An 18,959-nucleotide genomic window follows, 5' to 3' on the forward strand; every position below is an offset into this window, starting at 1 on the left:
CCTTATAGTATAACTTGATATCAGGAAGTGTGATACCTCCCACTTTATTCTTCCTTTTCAAGATTGCTGAGGCTATTCGTGTTCTTCTTTGGTTCCATATAAATTTTTGGAATATTTTTTTTATATCTTTGAAGTGTCATTGGTATTTTAATTGGTATTGCATTGAATTTATAAATTGCTTTGGGTAATATAGACATTTTAATGAGTTTATTCTTCCTAACCATGAGCACGGTATATGCTTCCACTTGTTTGTATCTTCCTTGATTTCTTTTATCAATGCTTTATAATTTTCCAAGTACAAGTCTTTAATCTCCTTGGTTAAATTTACTCCTAGATACTTTTATTTTTTTGGTCGCAATAGTGAAGGGGATTGTTTTCTTAATTTCTCTGACAGTTCATTGTTGGTGTATAAAAATGCCTCTGATTTCTGAGTACTAATTTTATATCCTGCCACCTTGCTGAATTCATTTATCAGGTCCAGTAGTTTTGTTTGTTTGTTGGATTGGTTGGTTGGTTGGTTTTTTCTCTGCAAAGTCAAAGAGCCTATAAATTTTATCACAGACAAAAATATAAGGAAGACCATTAAAACAGGTCATAGTCTCTAGTTGCCAAGCTAAGTATTTTAACTTTAATATGAATTAAATTATTTTAAATTTCTAATTTTAATTTTCAGTACAAAGCAAGTAGTAGATGATGGTTATACAATATAATGTTGCATAGTCCTTATGTTGGAGTTAGATCTGGGGTTAAATTCTGGCTCTGCCTCTTTTTACCTATGAAGTAGACATAGCCTATCTGATTATAGACCAACACCAAGTTTTGTAAGGATCAAATAAGATGCTTTACGGAAATCGTAGTAAGAGCTCAGTAGTTTATTAGTATGTACTGAGTAAATAACCTCCAATGTTAACAAAATTTATATTTATTCTTGCCTCATTTAGGTAAATTCATTAATATAAAATTAAAGCTAGTTGTTAGGTATAAGCAATAAAAACTTACTTCACTATTTTAGTGTACTTCTCTCTATGAACTTATATTAAAGGCTCCAACAAACCTCTTCTTTTTTTTTCTTTTTTCTTTATCATATTTTTAAAATTAATTTTAATGAGGTGACACTGATAAATCATGGTACATATGTTCAGAGAAAACATCTCCAGATTATTTTGACATTTGAGTATGTTGCATACCCCTCACCCAAAGTCAGATTGTCTTCTGTCACCTTCTATCTGGTTTTCTTTGTGCCCCTCCCTTCCTCCCCCTCTCCAGGTCCAGTAGTTTTTTTTACTGCAACTTTAGAGTTTTCTATGTACAATATCATATCATCTGCAAATAATGATAGTTTTACTTCTTTTCCAATTTGGATGCCTTTTATTCTTTTTCTTGTCTAATTGCTGTGGCTAGGACTTCCAGGACTATGTTGAATAAGAGTGGTGAAAGGGGGCACCCCTGCCTTGTTCCTGATCTTAAGGGGATTGCTTTTAATTTTTGCCCATTGAGTATGATGTTGGCAATGGGTTTTCATAGATGGCCTTTATCATGTTGAGGTATGTTCCCTGTATTCCCACTTTGCTGAGAGTTTTGATCATGAATGGGTGCTGGATTTTATCAAATGCCTTTGCTGCATCCATCAAAATTATCATGTGGTTTTGCTCCTTCCTTTTGTTTATGTGATGAATCACATTGATTGATTTGCAAATATTGTACCAGCCTTGCCTCCCCAGAATAAATCCCACTTGATCATGATGTATGATTTTCTTCATATATTGCTGGATCTGGTTTGCTAATATTTTGTTGAGAATTTTAGCATCTACATTCATCAGGGATATTGGCCTTTAATTTTCTTTCTTTGTGTTGTCTTTGCCTGGTTTTAGAATCAGAATTATGCTTGCCTCATAAAAGGAGCTTGGAAGTCTTCCTTCCTCTTGAGTTTTTTGAAATAGCTTGAGAAGGATAGGAGTTAGTTCTTGTTTGAATATTGGTAGAATTCACTTGTAAAGCCATTAGGCCCAGGACTTTTCTTTGCTGGGAGTTTTTTGATAACTGTTTCGATCTCATTGTAATCTGTCTGTTTAGGTTTTCTGATTCTTCCAGATTGATTTTTGGAAGATTATAAGTTTCAAGGAATTTGTCCATTTCATCTAGGTTGTCTAATTTTTTGGCATACAGTTCTTCATAGTATTTTCTTAAAATATTTTTGTATTTCTGTTGTGTCAGTTGTTATTTCTCCACTCTCTTTTCTAATTTTATTTGTTTGAGTCTTCTCTCTTTTTTTCTTGGTGAGTCTGGTTAAAGGTTCATCGATCTTGTTTATTTTTTCAAAGAACCAGCTCTTGGTTTCATTGATCCTCTGTATTGTTTCTTTAGCCTCTATGTCACTTATTTCTGCTCTGATCTTTATTATTTCCTTCCTCCTACTACCTGTGGGCATTACTTCTGTTCTTTTTCTAATTCTTTTAGATGCAGCGTCAAGTTGTTTATTTGAGCTTTTTCTAGCTTTTTTTTTTTCTCCATTCCTTTACTGTTTTCTTTTCACTACACCACACCAAAACCAGGAAGGTCCCAGTTCCCTATGCCCTTTCCCCAAAAAGGTGCTACCCTCTTCCCAGACAGTTGAAGGGAGGACAGGACTTCAGGCTGGAGCTGCCATTAAGTTCTCCTTCCCTGGCCCCGGAGCCAAGACAGTGAAGGTGACGGATGGTGATGGATAGATGGATGGATGGATGGACAGAGGGCCAGAGAATGTGGGACCAGGAAGGGGACAAGAAAGCCTACTCTGAGGAGCTCCCATCCTCTCAGCATGACCACTGGGGGTAGGAGAGCCTGACACAACCCTTTGTAGGGTAGTTCAGTAAACCTTATGGATTCAGGGATGGCTGGTGCCTTGTGTTTCACAGCCCTGTGGCCACACTTCTTGGTCCTCTTGGCCTTGATTCCCCTAAACAAGGCAATGGCTGCAAGAGGAGATGGGGTGGTAAAGAAAAGGAGTCCCTGCTCTGGAATCTCACAGGCTGTACCAGGAGAGGAGCCAGCCTGGGGTGAGGGCAGCCAGTTCTAGGGGGTGGTTCAACCACACATCATAGATGCTTTTGTTGGGTGACACCCCCCGAAAGAAGGCGTCTAGATCTGAGAACAGCCCTGGGGAGACATGGGTTTCAGGGGCCACCCCCCAGTAGGTTGGGCTGATTGAAGGTGGGCACTGGGGACAGGAGGTGGGTGGTAATGGGGCCAAGGGCATGACCACATTGGGGGTGTAAATGGGTAAGTAGGAGGTGGGTAGTTGCCCCCAAAGTGAGGCCCTGTGACCGCCACCAGACAGTCTCCCAGGGTCGGGGGTACCCTGCAGTAAGTGAAGAGGCCAGGCTCTGGGCTCCAGGGAGAGGGGTGCAGGCCTGCTGGTTTCCCCCTGGGAAGCCTTCCCCTCCGCTGCTGCTCTCATGGTCCCAGGGAGGGGGCAGAGGGACCACAGAGGTTTTTCAGAGGGCAGAGGTGACGTGGGCACCACCTCTTTCTTACTTGGAAGGTTAACCCCAGGATTTGGGCTGCTCTGTGGTGATCCCTCCCTGGGGTCCCCAATAGAGACTTTATGCTGAAGCCCTCACTGGTAGGCAGCCGGGGACTGGGTGGCTTGGTCAGTTCATAAGGCCGACCGTGGAACAAGTAGTGGCCCAGGTCCTTGGCGAAGGTCCCCTGGGCGCCCCTGCTCTGGCAGCACTGGCATAGGGCTTTGTTCTGCAGCCTCAGCGCCTCTGCTGGGATCAGGCTCACGTGGACTGCCCAGAAGTTGCCCCTGGCCTTGGGCTTTGCAGGACCCTTGGGCACCTTGCGGAAGCATCGGTTGGAGGAGAGGTTGTAGCGGATGGAATCCTTCCAGCCTTTGTAGTCATCCCTGAAGAAGGGGAACGCAGCCTGGACCTGACGGATGACCTGGGCCAGCTTCAGCCTGCTGGACAGAGCGGCCTGGATCACCAGGGCTATCATGGCCGAGTAGGTTTAGGGGGGCTTGTCATGCCGAAAGTATCTCTTTTTCCTCCTCATGGGGAGCTTGGAGGGCGACTCTACCCCAGGGAGTCCCAGGCATGGGTTCTTTTTCTAGCTTCTTTTTTTTTTTTTTTTTTTGCACTTTTCCGAAGCTGGAAACGGGGAGGCAGTCAGACAGACTCCCGCATGCGCCCGACCAGGATCCACCCGGCATGCCCACCAGGGGGTGATGCTCTGCCCATCTGGGGCATTGCTCTTCCACAGTCAGAGCCATTCTAACGCCTGAGGCAGAGGCCACAGAGCCATCCTCAGTGCCTGGGCCATCTTTGCTCCAATGGAGCCTCAGCTGCGGGAGGGGAAGAGAGAGACAGAGAGGAAGGAGAGGGGGAGCGGTGGAGAAGCAGATGGGTGCTTCTCCTGTGTGCCCTGGCCGGGAATCGAACCCAGGACTTTCACACGCCAGGCCGATGCTCTACCACTGAGCCAACCGGCCAGAGCCACTTTTCCTAGCTTCTTAAGGTATGCCTGTGATGCTATGAACTTCTCTCTCAGGACTGCTTTTGCTGTGTCCCATAAATTTTGAGTGGAAGTATGCTCATTGAAATTCATTTCTAGGAAATTTTTCATTTCTTCTTTGATCTCATTGTTAATCCATTCGTTATTTTATAATATGATCTTTAGTTTCCAAGCGTTTGAGTATTTTTCATTTTTTCTGTTGTAGTTGATTTCTAGTTTCATGCCATTTTGATCAGAGAAAATGCTTGATATGATTTCAATCTTCTTAAATTTGTTGAGACCACTTTTGTGCTCTAACATGTGGTCTATCCTAGAGAATGTACCATGAGCACTTGAAAAGAATATATGTTCTGCTTTAGGGTGAAAGGTTCTGTAGATATCTGTTAAATCCAATTGATCTAGTGTGTCCTTTACATCTGCTGTTTTTGTTAATTTTCTTTCTTGAGGATGTATCTAGTGATGTTAATGGGGTATTGAAATCCCCTACTATTATGGTATTGCTGTTGATCTCGCCCTTTGTATTCATCAATGTCTGCTTTATATATTTAGGTGCTCCTGTATTAGGTGCGTAGATATTTATAATGGTTATCTCTTCCTGTTGGATTGCTCCCTTTATCATTATGTAGTGATCTTCTTTATCTCTTACTATAGCCTTTGTTTTAAAGTTCATTTTGTCTGATACAGGTATTGCTACCCCAGCTTTTTTTTTCATTCCCACTTGCATGAAATATTTTTTTCCATCTTTTTATCTTCAGTCTATGTTCATCTTTTGTTTAATGGTGTGTTTCTTGTAGACAGCATATCTATGGGTCCTGTTTTCTTATCCACACAGCTATCCTATGTCTTTTGATTAGATCATTTAATCCATTTACATTTAAGGTCATTATTGATATGTAGTTGTTTAATGCCAGTTTATTCTTTAAATCTGTATTCCTTTTTTGCTATATTCTTTTTCCCCTTTGATCTGTTTACAACAGGCCCCTTAGCATTTTTTGCAGCATTGGTTTGGTTGTAGTGAATTCCTTGAGGTTTTTTTTTGTTTTTTTTTGGTCTGGAAAGCTTTTTATTTCTCCTTCAATTTTTTTTTTCTGAATAAAAGTTGGTTAAAACCGGTTATGAGAAACTCTACACTTAACATTGTCAGACTCAAGATCACACATGCAAACTAATATAAAGGTATGAACTGTCACTCACGCAGCTCCTACACCAAAGACATCAAACTCAAGGAAAGGAAAAGGGCTGCAAAGCGTTTAGTTTACACCTTTTTTGACATCCTTCAATTTTAAACGATAGCCTTGCTAGATAAAGTAGTCTTGGTTGTAGGCTCTTGTTCTGTATTACTTTGAGTATTTCTTGCCATTCCCTTCTGGCTTCAAGTGTTTCTGTTGAGAAGTCAGAAGTCATCCTTATGGGGGCTCCTTTGTAGGTGATAGCCTTTTTTTCTCTAGCAGCTTTTAATATTTTCTCTTTATCACTTAGCTTTGGTATTTTAATTATGATGTGTCTTGATGTCGACTTCTTTGGGTTTCTCTTTAATGGAGTTCTCTGTGCTTCTTGAACTTGTGAGATGTTTTCCTGACTTAATTTAGGGAAGTTTTCAGCTATGATATGTTTGAACAAAGTCTCTATCCCTTGTTCTTTCTCTTCTTCTTCAGGAACCCCTATGATGCAAATGTTATTTCTCTTCATGTTGTCACAGAGCTCTTTTAGAGTTTCCTCAGACTTTTTGAGTCTCTTATCTTCGTTTATTTTGTCCTCTCACTTGCTGATACGATCCTCACCTTCATCCACCCTGCTTTTAATTCCTTCCATTGTGGTCTTCATTTGTGATATTGTATTTGTCATTTCTGATTGATTCTTTTTTATTATTTCAGTGTCCTTTTTTATATTTGCTATTTCTTTATTTAGGTGTTCATAATGACCACCTATTGTTTTAAGATCTTTGAGCATCCTAACAATCGTTATTTTAAACTCTGCATCGGTAATTTGGTATCTGACTCATTCAGGTCCTTTTCTGGGGATTTCTCTTGATTCATTTGTGTTGCATTTCTCTGCTTTCCATTTTGATTGTGTATAAAAAGGTTTTGGCCACTGGAATCCAATAGGTGTGGCCTCTGTGTTCCCTAGGTGTGGTCTGTCAGTATGCCTGCCACCCCCTCTGCCACGGCTGCCTAGGGCGTTTGGGTATGGGCGTTGCTGGTGCCAGGCTACTGGGGAGCTGTTGCTGGGGTTTCCACCTCTTCTCCAGGGGAAGGCTCTGGTCTCGTGCCTGGGTCTACAAGCCTCGGGGTGGGCCTCAGCCTTTGCCCCACTCCTGTGGGTGTGGTTATGCACCATGCCCCCACTGCAAGCTCTGCACCGCAGGCATGGGTGAGCACCTTTTTTCAGCTGCGGGTCTCCCACCACTATGAGAGGAGCCCACTCAGGTTGGCTGCAAGCCTCGGCTCCATTGGCCAGGCAGAGCTTTCCCATTTACAATTGCATCAAAAAAATAAAATGGTAATAAATATAACAAAGGAGGTAAAGACCTGTACTCAGAAATTCTAAGACACTGAGGAAAGAAATTGAAGAATATAGGAACAAATGGAAGTTCATGCTTAGGAAGAATCAACATCATTAAAATGTTCATGTTAACCAAAGCAATTGATACATTCAGTGTAGTTCCTATCAAGATACCAATGGTTTATTTTACAGAACTGGGACAAATATTCTAAAATTTTATGCGGAACCATAAAAGATCCCAAATAGCCACAGCAATCTTGAAGAAGAAGAGCAAACTTCTAGGAATCACACTGATATCAAACTATACCACTAGGCCATAGTAATCAAAACAGCGTGGTAGTGGCATAAAAACACATATAGATCAATAGAACAAAATAAAACCCAGAAATAAACCCAGGCCTTTGTAATCAATTAATATTTGACGAAGGAGTCAAGAACATACAATGGGGTAAAGACAATGTATTCAGTAAATGATGTTGGGAAAATTGGGCAGATACATGCAAAAGAAATGAAACCAGACTACGTTATTATACCATAAATAGAATAAACTAAAAATGGATTAAAGACTTAAAATGTTTTTAAAGTTCAAAAGCATAGAAGAAAACAAACAAATCAAGACTTCAAAACAGCTCTACTAGGCAAAGGAGATCACAAATAGGAGAAGCCTATAAGTCAGACAGAGAATAATGGGTAGGCAGAGAAGCATAAGTCATATGCTTCAACAAGATAAGTCCTCAGAAAAAGTCCTGGATGAATCAGAAGTAATCAGATTACCAGATGCAGAGTATAAAATAATGAGTTAGGATGCTTAAGGATCTCAAAGCTAAAATGGATGGACTTAATGAACACCTCAATAAAGAAATTGTAAGCATCAAAAAGGACACAGACATCATAAAGAGGAACCAGACAGAAGTGAAAAACACAATATCAGAAATGAAGACTATACTAGAAGGAATTAAAAGCAGGCTGGATGAAGCAGAGGATCGAATCAGCGACTTAGAGGACAAGATAAGTGAAAACAGGGAAGCAGAAAAGCAAAAAAAAAAAAAGAGGATAAAAAAGTTTGAGGAAACCCTAAGAGACCTCTATGACAACATGAAGAGAAACAATATCCTCATAATAGGGGTTCCTGAAGGAGAAGAGAAAGAACAAGGACTAGCGAAACTCTTTGAAGAAACTATAGATCAGGGGTCTTCAAACTTTTTATAAAAACCGCCCACTTTTGCAGTGCTGGTCAACCTGGTCCCTACCGTGCAATCAAACAGTGCTGCGATTGGCCCACCATGAAAGCTGGACTGCCCACTAGTGGGCGGTAGGGACCAGGTTGACCAGCACTGCAAAAGTGGGTGGTTTTTATAAAAAGTTTGACGACTCCTGCTATAGATGAAAATTTCCCTAAATTGATGCAGGAAAGAGCCACACAAGTTCAAGAAGCAGAGAGAACCCCATTAAAAAAGAACCTAAAGAGACCCACACAAAGACATATCATAATAAAAATACCAAGGCTAAGAGATAAAGAAAGAATATTAAAAGTTGTAAGAAACAAGTCAATCACCTATAAAGGAACACCCATAAGGATGACATCTGACTTCTCAACAGAAACACTTTAGGCCAGAAGGGATTGGCAAGAAACATTCAAAGTAATGCAGAACAAGAACCTACAACCAAGACTTCTTTATCCAGCAAGACTATCGTTGAAAATTGGAGAAATGAAAAGCTTTCCAGACCAAAAAAAACAAACAAACAACAACCCCAAGAGTGAAGGAATTCATCACAACCAAACCAATGCTGCAAGAAATGTTATGGGGCCTGCTGTAGACAGAACAAAGCGGGGAGGAGGGGGAAGATATATATATATGTGTGTTGTGTATGTATATTAAAAGAGGAATATAGATTTAAAGAATAAAATAACAATAGCTACATATCAATAATAACCTTAAATGTAAATGGATTAAATGCTCCAATCAAAAGTTATAGGATGGCTTCATGGATAAGAAAACAGGACCCATACATATGCTGTCTACAGGAGACCCACCTCAAAACAAAAGATACACGTAGACTGAAAGTAAAAGGATAGAAAAAAAAATATTTCATGCAAACGGAAATGAAAATAAGGCCGGGGTAGCCATATTTATATCTGACAAAATAGACTTTAAAACAAAGACTATAGTAAGTGATAAAGAAGGTCACTACATAATGATAAAGGGAGCAATCCGACAGGAAGAGATAACCATTATAAATATCTATGTGCCTAATATAGGAGGACCTAAATTATAAAGCAGATCTGATTGACATAAAGGGAGAGATCAACAGGAATACTATAATAGTAGGGGATTTCAATACCCCACTAACATCCTCAAGAAAGAAAATTAACAAAGAAACAGCAGAATTAAGGGACACACTATAGATCAACTGGATTTAATAGATATCTTCAGAATCTTCCATCCTAAAGCAGCGGAATATACATTCTTCTCAAGTGTGCATGGTACATTCTCTAGGATAGCCCACATGTTAGGGCATAAAACAAGTCTCAACAAATTTAAGAGGATTGATACCATATCAAGCATCTTCTCTGACCATAATGGCATGAAACTAGAAATAACTACAATAGAAAAACTGAAAAACACTCAAGCACTTGGATTCTATTTTAATAAAGATATTTTTTAATAAAAAATATATTTACATACTGTATAAATATCCAAAGAATCGCAATCAATTACAACAATATTTAATTAATAGAATGAGCTTGAAGGGGTTATATTGCAAATAAAACAATTATTTCATTTTACAAACAGCCTGGACACGTTTTCAGTTATCAACTGCAGTTATTGTCTATGCTATAATGCCACTTGATTCAGCACACTTGACCACAAAAATAAATTGTTTTGACCTTGGGTGCGCACTGGCAAATTCTGCCTAAAAGAATGTGGGTTTCACATCGCCGCTAAACGTCAAACAGTTCATATCGAGTACAGACGAGTACAAAAGTTGTAAATCTTTATAATGGAATTTTTTAAAAAAAATAAAGAAGTATCATGAATCCATTTGACCAATTATTGGAAGTTAACCCTAGATTAGTCACACAGAATTCTTTTCTGCATATCACTATCTTCTTTTTTTTTTTTATAAATAAATTTTTATTTTAGTGGGGTGACATCAATAAATCAGGGTACATATATTCAAAGAAAACATTTCCAGGTTATCTTGTCATTCAGTTCTGCTGCATACCCATCACCAAAAGAGAGATCGTCCTCCGTCACCCTCTATCCAGTTTTTTTTTGTACCCCTCCCCCTCCCCTTCCTCCTCTCTCTCCTTCCCTCCCCCCATCCCCCGTAACCACCACACTCCTGTCCATGTCTCTTAGTCTCGCTTTTATGTCCCACCAATGTATGTTTTGTTTTTTTTCTGATTCGCTTATTTCACTCCGCATAATGTTATCAAGATTCCACCATTCTTGGTTCCTCAAAAAACTGCAAATAGAACTACCTTATGACCCAGCAATCCCTCTACTGGGTATATACCCCAAAACCTCAGAAACATTGATACGTGAAGACACATGTAGTCCCATGTTCATTGCAGCACTGTTCACAGTGGCCAAGACATGGAAACAACCAAAAAGCCCTTCAATAGAAGACTGGATAAAGAAGATGTGGCATATATACACTATGGAATACTACTCAGCCATAAGAAATGATGACATCAGATCATTTACAGCAAAATGGTGGGATCTTGATAACATTATAAGGAGTGAAATAAGCAAATCAGAAAAAAACAAGAACTACATGATTCCATACATTGGTGGAACATAAAAATGAGACTAAGAGACATGGACAAGAGTGTGGTGGTTACCAAGGGTGGGGGGGGAGGGAGGACATGGGAGGGAGGGAGGGAGAGAGTTAGGGGGAGGGGGAGGGGCACAGAGAACTAGATAGAGGGTGATGGAGGACAATCTGACTTTGGGCGAGGGGTTTGCAACATAATTTGATGACAAAATAACCTAGACATGTTTTCTTTGAATATATGTACCCTGATTTATTAATGTCATCCCATTACCATTAATAAAAATTTATTAAAAAAAAAAAAAAAGATTCCACCATTCTGCTGTAAGTGATCCAATGTCATTATTTCTTCTAGCTGAATAGTATACCATGGTGTATATGTGTCCCATCTTCTTTATACAGTCTTCTTCTTTTTTTTTTTACAGTGATTAAAAGCCTTTAAGCAAACCCTTGGCCAATACAGCAAGAATCCATAAAAGAGTAGTGTCCTTAACATGTTCACCAAGTCCAAGTTGGCCCCATCACCATGCCAAATCCCTGAGAAATGCAACCCAACCACAGTTCAGTCTGTTAGGAGCTGTCACAGGGAGCAGGAGTTCAGGAAAAGTCCACACAGGAAAAGTCCACATGGCACTGGAATTGTTGTCACCATTCTATACTTTGCAGCTCATGTCCAAGTCCCAGTGACCGCTTCTTCTAGCTGGTAATGATTCAGGTAGACTGGAAAAGCCAAGCACTTGGATTCTAAACAGCACGTTATTAAACAACAAATTGGTCAACGAGATCAAGGAAGAAATAAAAAATATCCTTGAATCAAATGAAAATGAGCATACAGCAACTCAAAATCTGTGGGACACTACAAAAGCAGCCCTGAGAGGGTAGTATGCATTACAGGCATACCTTAAGAAGCTAGAAAAGGCTCAAATAAACAACGTAATCTTGCAAGTAAAAGAACTAGTGCTGCAGAATAATGCAGCTCCTAATAACTGTGCGTAATTAAGGAAACATACTTACTAAGAAAAAATGGGACTGGGAGGACTCTTCAAATGCTGATGGCAATATCCGAGTGCCCCATAGCACAAGTTTGCTTTATTATGTAGCCATACGCAAATCAAGGAAGTCCTTGATACAAAGTTTCACATTCAGGCTAAAACAGGAACTCTCCCAAGGCATAAACAGGAATCCCCCTACCATGCATAAGTGAAATCAACCGACATCTGAACAAAGAGTAAGAAGAAGGGCATGTAAATTGCTTCCAGCAACTTAAGGAAGCAAGTGAAGTGGGTGCAAATACTCAGCTTCATAGCCAGTATGGAGGTGAAGGGGGGAGAACTTACTTAGCCTTTTGCTAAGCCTCAAATCTACAATGGCTTTTTGCCATTTACGGTCCACAACAAACTAGAAAAAGAACAGCAAGTAAAGCCTAAAGGAAGTGGAAGAAAGGAAATAATAAAGATCTGAGCGGAAATAAAGGACATAGATACTAAAAAAACAATACAGAGGATCAGTGAAACCAAGAGCTGGTTCTTTGAAAAAGTAAACAAGATCGATGAACCCTTAGCCAGACTCACCAAGAAAAAAAGAGAAAGGACTCAAGTAAATAAAATTAGAAACAAGAGTGGAGATGTAACAACGTACACAACAGAAATACAAAACATTGTAAGAATATACTATGAAGAACTGTATGCCAAAAAATTAGACAACCTAGGTGAAATGGACAAATTCCTTGAAACATATAATATTTCAAAAATCAATATGGAAGAATCAGAAAACCTAAATAGACCAATTACAACAAATGATTGAAACAGTTACCAAAAAAACTTACAACAAACAAAAGCACTGGGCCAGATGGCTTCACAGGTGAATTCTACCAAACATTCAAACAACTAACTCCTATCCTTCTCAAGCTCTTTCAGAAAATTCAAGAGGAGGGAAAACTTCCAAGCTCCTTTTATGAGGCAAGCATAATTCTGATTCCAAAGCCAGGCAAAGACAACAAAAAGAAAGAAAATTATAGGCCATATCCCTGATGAATTTAGATGCTAAAATTCTCAACCAAATATTAGCAAACCAAATTCTGCAATACATCAAAAAAATCATACATCATGATAAGTGGGATTTATTTTGGGGAGGCAAGGTTGGTATAATATTCGCACATCAATCAATGTGATTCAAACAACAGGAACGACAAGAACCACATGATAATATCAACAGATGCAGCAGAAAAAGCATTTGATAAAGTCCAGCACCCATTTATGATCAAAACTCTCAGCAAAGTGGGAATACTGGGAACATACCTCAACATGATAAAGGATATCTATTACAGACCCACAGCCAACATCATACTCAATGGGCAAAAGTTAAAAGCAATCTCCTTAAGATCTAGAACAAGGCAGTGGGTACCCACTTTCACCAGTCTTATTCAGTATTGTTCTGCAGCAATCAGACAAGAAGAAGAAATAAAAGGCATCCAAATTGGAAAAGAAGAAGTAAAACTATCATTATTTGCTGATGATATGATACTGTACATAGAAAACCCTAAAGTTGCAGTCAAAAAACTACTGGACCTGATAAAGGAATTCAACAAGGTGTCAGGATATAAAATTAATACTCAGAAATCAGAGGCATTTTTATACACCAACAATGATCTGTCTGAAAAAGAATTTAAGAAAACAATCCCCTTCACTATTACAAGAGAAATAAAATACCTAGGAGTAAATTTAACCAAGGAGGTTAAAGACTTGTACTCAGAAAAGTATAAAATATTGATAAAACAAATCAAGGAAGATACAAGTGGAAGCATATACCGTGTTCATGAATAGGAAGAACAAACATTAAAAAATCCTTATTACCAAAAGCAACTTATAAATTCAATGCAATTCCTATTAAAAAACCAAGGACATACTTCAAAGATATAGAACAAATATTTCAAAAATTCATATGGAACCAAAAAAGAACACGAATAGCCTCAGCAATCTTGAAAAAGAAGAATAAAGTGGGTGGTATCACACTTTCGGACGTTAAGTTATACTGCAAGGCCATTGTACTCAAAACAGCTTGGTACTGGAATAAGAACAGGCACATAGATTAATGGAACAGAACAGAGAACCTAGAAATAAATCGGCACCTTTATGTACAATTGATATTTGACAAGGGTGGTAGTGATAAATACAGTCTCTTTAACAAATGGTGTTGGTAAAATTGGATAGCTTCCTGCAAAAAAATGAAACTAGACCACCAACTTACACTATTCACAAAAATAAACTCAAAATGGATAAAAGACTTAAATGTAAATCATGAAACCATAAGCATCCTAGAGGAAAACATAGGCAATAAGCTCTCCGACATCACTCACAGCAATATATGTGCTGATGTATCTGCACGGTTCAAGGGAAATAAAAGACAGGATAAACAAATGGGACTACATCAAACTTAAAAGCTTTTGCACAGCTAAAGACAATATGAACAGCATAAAAAGGCAAACCAAACAATGAGAGAACATATTTGACAATACGTCCAATAAGGTTTTAATAGCCAAAATTTATAAGGAACTCGTAAAACTCAACACCAGGAAGATAAACAGTCCATTTAAAAAATGGGCAAAAGAATTGAATAGACACTTCTCCAAAGAGGACGTAGAGATGGCCAATAGGCATATGAAAAAGTGCTGAATATCTCTGATCATTAGAGAAATGCAAATTAAAACCACAATGAGATATCACCTCACACCAGTCAGAATGGCGCCCATCAACATAACAACACAAAATAAGTGCTGGCGAGGATGTGGAGAAAAGGGAACCCTCCTGCACTGCTGGTGGGAATTCAGACTGGTGTAGCCACTGTGAAAAACAGTATGGAGATTCCTGAAAAAATTAAAAATCGAACTGCCTTTTGACCCAGCCATCCCACTTTGGGGAATATATCCCAAGAACACCACATCAACGTGTCAAAAGGAGAAATGCACCCCCATGTTTATGGCAGCATTGTTTACAATAGCCAAGATCTGGAAGCAGCCCAGTGGACGAATCGATTAAAAAGCTGTGGTACATATACACAATGGAATACTATGGGGCCATGAAAAAGAAGGAAATATTTTTTGTGTCAACATGGATGGACCTGGAAACTATGATATTATGTTAAGTGAAATAAGCCAGGCAAAAAAAGAAAAATATCATATGACCTCACTCATCTGAGGAATCCTACGAACAATATGAACTGTGGAGTGGAATAGAGACAGAGGCAGGGTCAAAGGATCCAGAAGGAAAGCATACAGAGGGAAAGGGGATGATAGGCTTATAGGATGGGACAAGAGCAGAAAAGCAAATCCTGGAGGGAAGGGGGCGGATGTTACAGGGAGGGGGACAGGGGGAATACAGTGGATGGGAGGATATATTTAGGGGGACACTAGAATCTATGTAAACACAATAAATTAATAAAATTTGAAAACAAAAGTGAGCCTGACCGGGCGGTGGTGTAGTGGATAGAGCGTCAGGCTGGGATGTGGAGGACCCAGGTTCAAGACACCGAGGTCGCCAGCTAGATTGAGCCCGGGCTCATCTGGTTTGAGCAAAAGCTCACCAGCTTGGATCCAAGGTCGCTGGCTTGAGCAAGGGGTTACTCGGTCTGCTGAAGGCCCGCAGTCAAGGCACATATGAGAAAGCAATCAATGAACAACTAAGGTGTCTCAATGCACAACAAAAAACTAATGATTGATGCTTCTCAGCTCTCCGTTCCTGTCTGTCTGTCCCTGTCTATCCCTCTCTCTGACTCACTCTCTCTCTCTAAAAAAAAGAAAAATGAATACAGTCATGTAACCACCACCAGATTTTACCTTTTCTTTATCATGAAGGCGACTTTCTTTCATCCTTTTTATGGAGTTTTTGATAAAATCAGTAACACTTTTTGGAAACAGAGATATTTAATGTTTCATAAATGGGGTTAAGGAATGGAAAGAAAAAAAAAGAAAGCACAATGAAAATATGAAATATAACCAGAGCTATTATAATTTTCTCTATCAACCAGAAGAGTAAAAGACACCAGGCTCCTTAACCAGGAGCCATTCCTTCCATGACCTTTGCTCAGACTTCCAAGACCATGGCTGAGCGAGGGCACCTCCACACTTATGAGGCATCACTGTAGCAGTGAGATCAGTGGCCCCTTCCTTATCTTTGGGTGAGTAAATGAACATGATTATATTTCTGAACAGCTTTGCCTTATATCTATTAAACTAGACTGTCTTTGAATAAACCAGACTAGAGTCTGATACTTTAATCACACTGTTCAAGAAACAGTTGTCAGGTACACATGCATTGACACAGTAGAACACTAGACATCAAAATGTCAACAATTATGATATCGGAGAGTTTAATTATAGCTGAGTCATTTCTTTTTTGTCTTCTTTTTAATTCTGAAAATTTTATAAGATATATACATCGTGTAATAATATAAATATTAACCAAAATATATTTTTTAGAAAGGAATTCATAGTCAGGATAGAAATAATATAGTATATGTCTTTCAACCACAATGGAATGTAATTAGAAATCAAGAGCAGAAAGAAAATTGGGAAACTCACTAATATTTGGAAACTAAAAAGTACCCTCATAACTAACCCAATGATCCTCCAAGAAATCAAAATTAGAAGAAAACAAAAAATCATAGAAATCCTTAAAGGAAACAGGCAATAAAATCTCAGACATTTCTCATAGCACTATTTTTTGTGACTTATGTCCTTGGGCAAAGGAAACAAAATCCTCATACAGAAAAGTATGTTGATTACCATAGGGATGGGCATAGGAGGAGGCAGGAGAGGGCATGGGAGGATAGATGGTGATGGAAGGAGACTTGACTTAGGGTGGTGAACACAATACAATATACAGATGATGTATTATTAAATTGAACCCCTGAAGCCTATATTATTTTATTAATCAATGTCTCCTTAGTAAATCCAATAAAAATTTTAAAAGAATTTTTAAATGAGCCTGACTTGTTGATTTAATTTAAAATAAAATAACATATATTTGGTTATTCCTTCCAAAAAAATATGTTGGTTATATTATCCAGTTAGTTTTTTTTAGACTACTTATCTTATATTTTCATTTAATATTCTGACTTGACTATGCTTTCTGTCTTTGGTTTACTGTGTAATAATAACTTATGGTAATTAGGCTTTTTTTATTTCAGCAAATTTCTTGTAATAACTATTATAGCAATTAATGCTACCTATTGCTGCCGAACAAATTATCCCCAAATTTAGCAGCTTTTTTTTTTTTTTTTTTTTTTACAGGGACAGAGAGTGAGTCAGATAGAGGGATAGACAGGAACGGAGAGAGATGAGAAGCATCAATCATTAGTTTTTTGTTGCGACACTAGTTGTTCATTAATTGCTTTCTCATATGTGCCATGACTGCGGGCCTTCAGCAGACTAAGTAACCCCCGGCTCGAGCCAGTGACCTTGGGTCCATGCTAGTGAGCTTTTTGCTCAAACCAGATGAGCCAGCGCTCAAGCTGGCAACCCCAGGGTCTCGAACCTGGGTCCTTCCGCATCCCAGTCTGACGCTCTATCCACTGCGCCACCGCCTGGTCCGGCAAAATTTAGCAGCTTAAAACAACCAACATTACGTTGGCCAGTTAGAGTGTCATCCCAATATGCCAAAATTGTGGGTTAAATCCCAGGTCAGGGCACATGCAACAATCAACCAATGAATGCATAAATATGTTGAAGAACAAATAGTTTCTCTCTTTTTTTCTCTTTCTCTCAAATAAAATTTAAAAACAGACCCCCCCTCCCACACACACACACACACACACAAAAACCCAAACGTTTCCTGAGAGTTGGGAGAACAGGGGCTTAGCTGGATGTTTCTAGTTTAGGGTGATAATGAACTGTGGTTAAGATGTCTGTGAAGCTAGTCACCTGAAAACTTCCCTGAGGCAGATGGATCCATCCATAACCCAGTTGACTAACTCACAGGGCTGTTGACAGGAGGCCTGGGATCCTTGCTACATGGGCCTCTCTTTATGATATGCAAACTGGCTTTCCTCAGAGTGTTTCAAGGAGCAATCTGATGTGCCTTTATGTTAAAGTTTCAAAAGTCATATTCTGTTTCCATTTTATTTATTAGAAGTGGGAATTCAGGGGAGGGAATTAGGCTCCACCTTTTGAAGGTACTAGTAGCATTTGTGGACATATTTTGGGGGATATATATTTATTCATTCAAGTACTGTAACTGCAAATAGGAAACCAAAGGTGGAGGTGGGGTAGGCTGGGATTAATAAGGGTCACCTCCTTCCCCTGTTGGTTTACACTCTTGGCAGTCAACACTGGTCTTCCTGCTTACCCTGCTGCAGCACCCTAAGGGCAGAATCCTACCTTTCCCTGGACCTGGGGTCGCCTGCTTTGCCCTCCCACCACCCTCACCCCGCCCCTTCCCAAGAGCATCTGGGAGTGAAATGCCGGCAGAACTGGAGGCAGTGAGGATAAGTATTTGGACTGGTAGCAGCAGTAGTGACAGATGTCTAATACTGAAATGAGCAAAAACCACAACTGTCCAGACATAGTTTGTGAACAGAGGAAGGATGGATCCAGAACCTTGGGTGGGGAGGAGGAGGAGTACCCTATTTGAGGGAAGGGGAGACTTGAGTGGAAACAGGGTAGGGATTTCACATCCCTCCTACCTTCCATCCTTTTCCCCAGAGGGGGCTGTCCAACCTAGTGCAGGGAGTAGGGAAAGTTGGGTGTGAGCTGCACTTGGTGAGACACAGGTTGGTCGGGTCATCTTGGGGACCAAACAGCTCTGTCCATGGCCACACATGCTACTGTGGCCAGTACAGTGGCGCAGGCATGTCAGAGTGAGATGGGGCTTGGGCCACTTTAAGACCAGGGAAATCCTCTCAGGTCCCTTAATGGGAAGCCAGAGGTTAAGAGTGGGAAAGAGTCGCCCTTAGAGCCCAGTCAGCAATGTCCCCACCACCGAGGGAGCAGGAACGAATGCAACGGGCGCGCAGGATGCGGCCAAGTGAGAAGTCAGCTTTGTCCAGGAGGGTAAGTGAACGCGTGGGTGCGTGAGGGGTTGCTGGGACCGAGACCAAGGAAAACTGCGGGGCACTCGGGCCACCCAGACCGGTGCAGCGGGTGTGCTGTGAAGTGTGGCTGTGCTGTCCGGCGCAGGTGGGGGCGGAGG

The 18,959-nt window shown here is 39.9% G+C and overlaps 1 protein-coding gene, 1 non-coding gene and 1 pseudogene across 5 annotated transcripts in view; 1 reads left to right on the forward strand and 2 right to left on the reverse strand.

Annotated features, from left to right (window-relative positions):
• The window catches only part of BMPR1A (bone morphogenetic protein receptor type 1A), a 211,867-nt gene that overhangs the window by 134,939 nt on the left and 57,969 nt on the right, over nt 1–18,959 (forward strand). The gene's annotated exons all lie outside the window — the stretch shown is intronic.
• Nucleotides 3,002–18,554, reverse strand: LOC136313666 (forkhead box protein H1 pseudogene; annotated as a pseudogene).
• On the reverse strand, nt 5,676–5,804 carry LOC136313790 (small nucleolar RNA SNORA13). Its single transcript, XR_010727225.1, has one exon. It is a non-coding gene; the product is annotated as a small nucleolar RNA SNORA13 (small nucleolar RNA).

Source organism: Saccopteryx bilineata, chromosome 9, assembly GCF_036850765.1.
Source record: "Saccopteryx bilineata isolate mSacBil1 chromosome 9, mSacBil1_pri_phased_curated, whole genome shotgun sequence".
NCBI classification, from domain to species: domain Eukaryota; kingdom Metazoa; phylum Chordata; class Mammalia; order Chiroptera; family Emballonuridae; genus Saccopteryx; species Saccopteryx bilineata.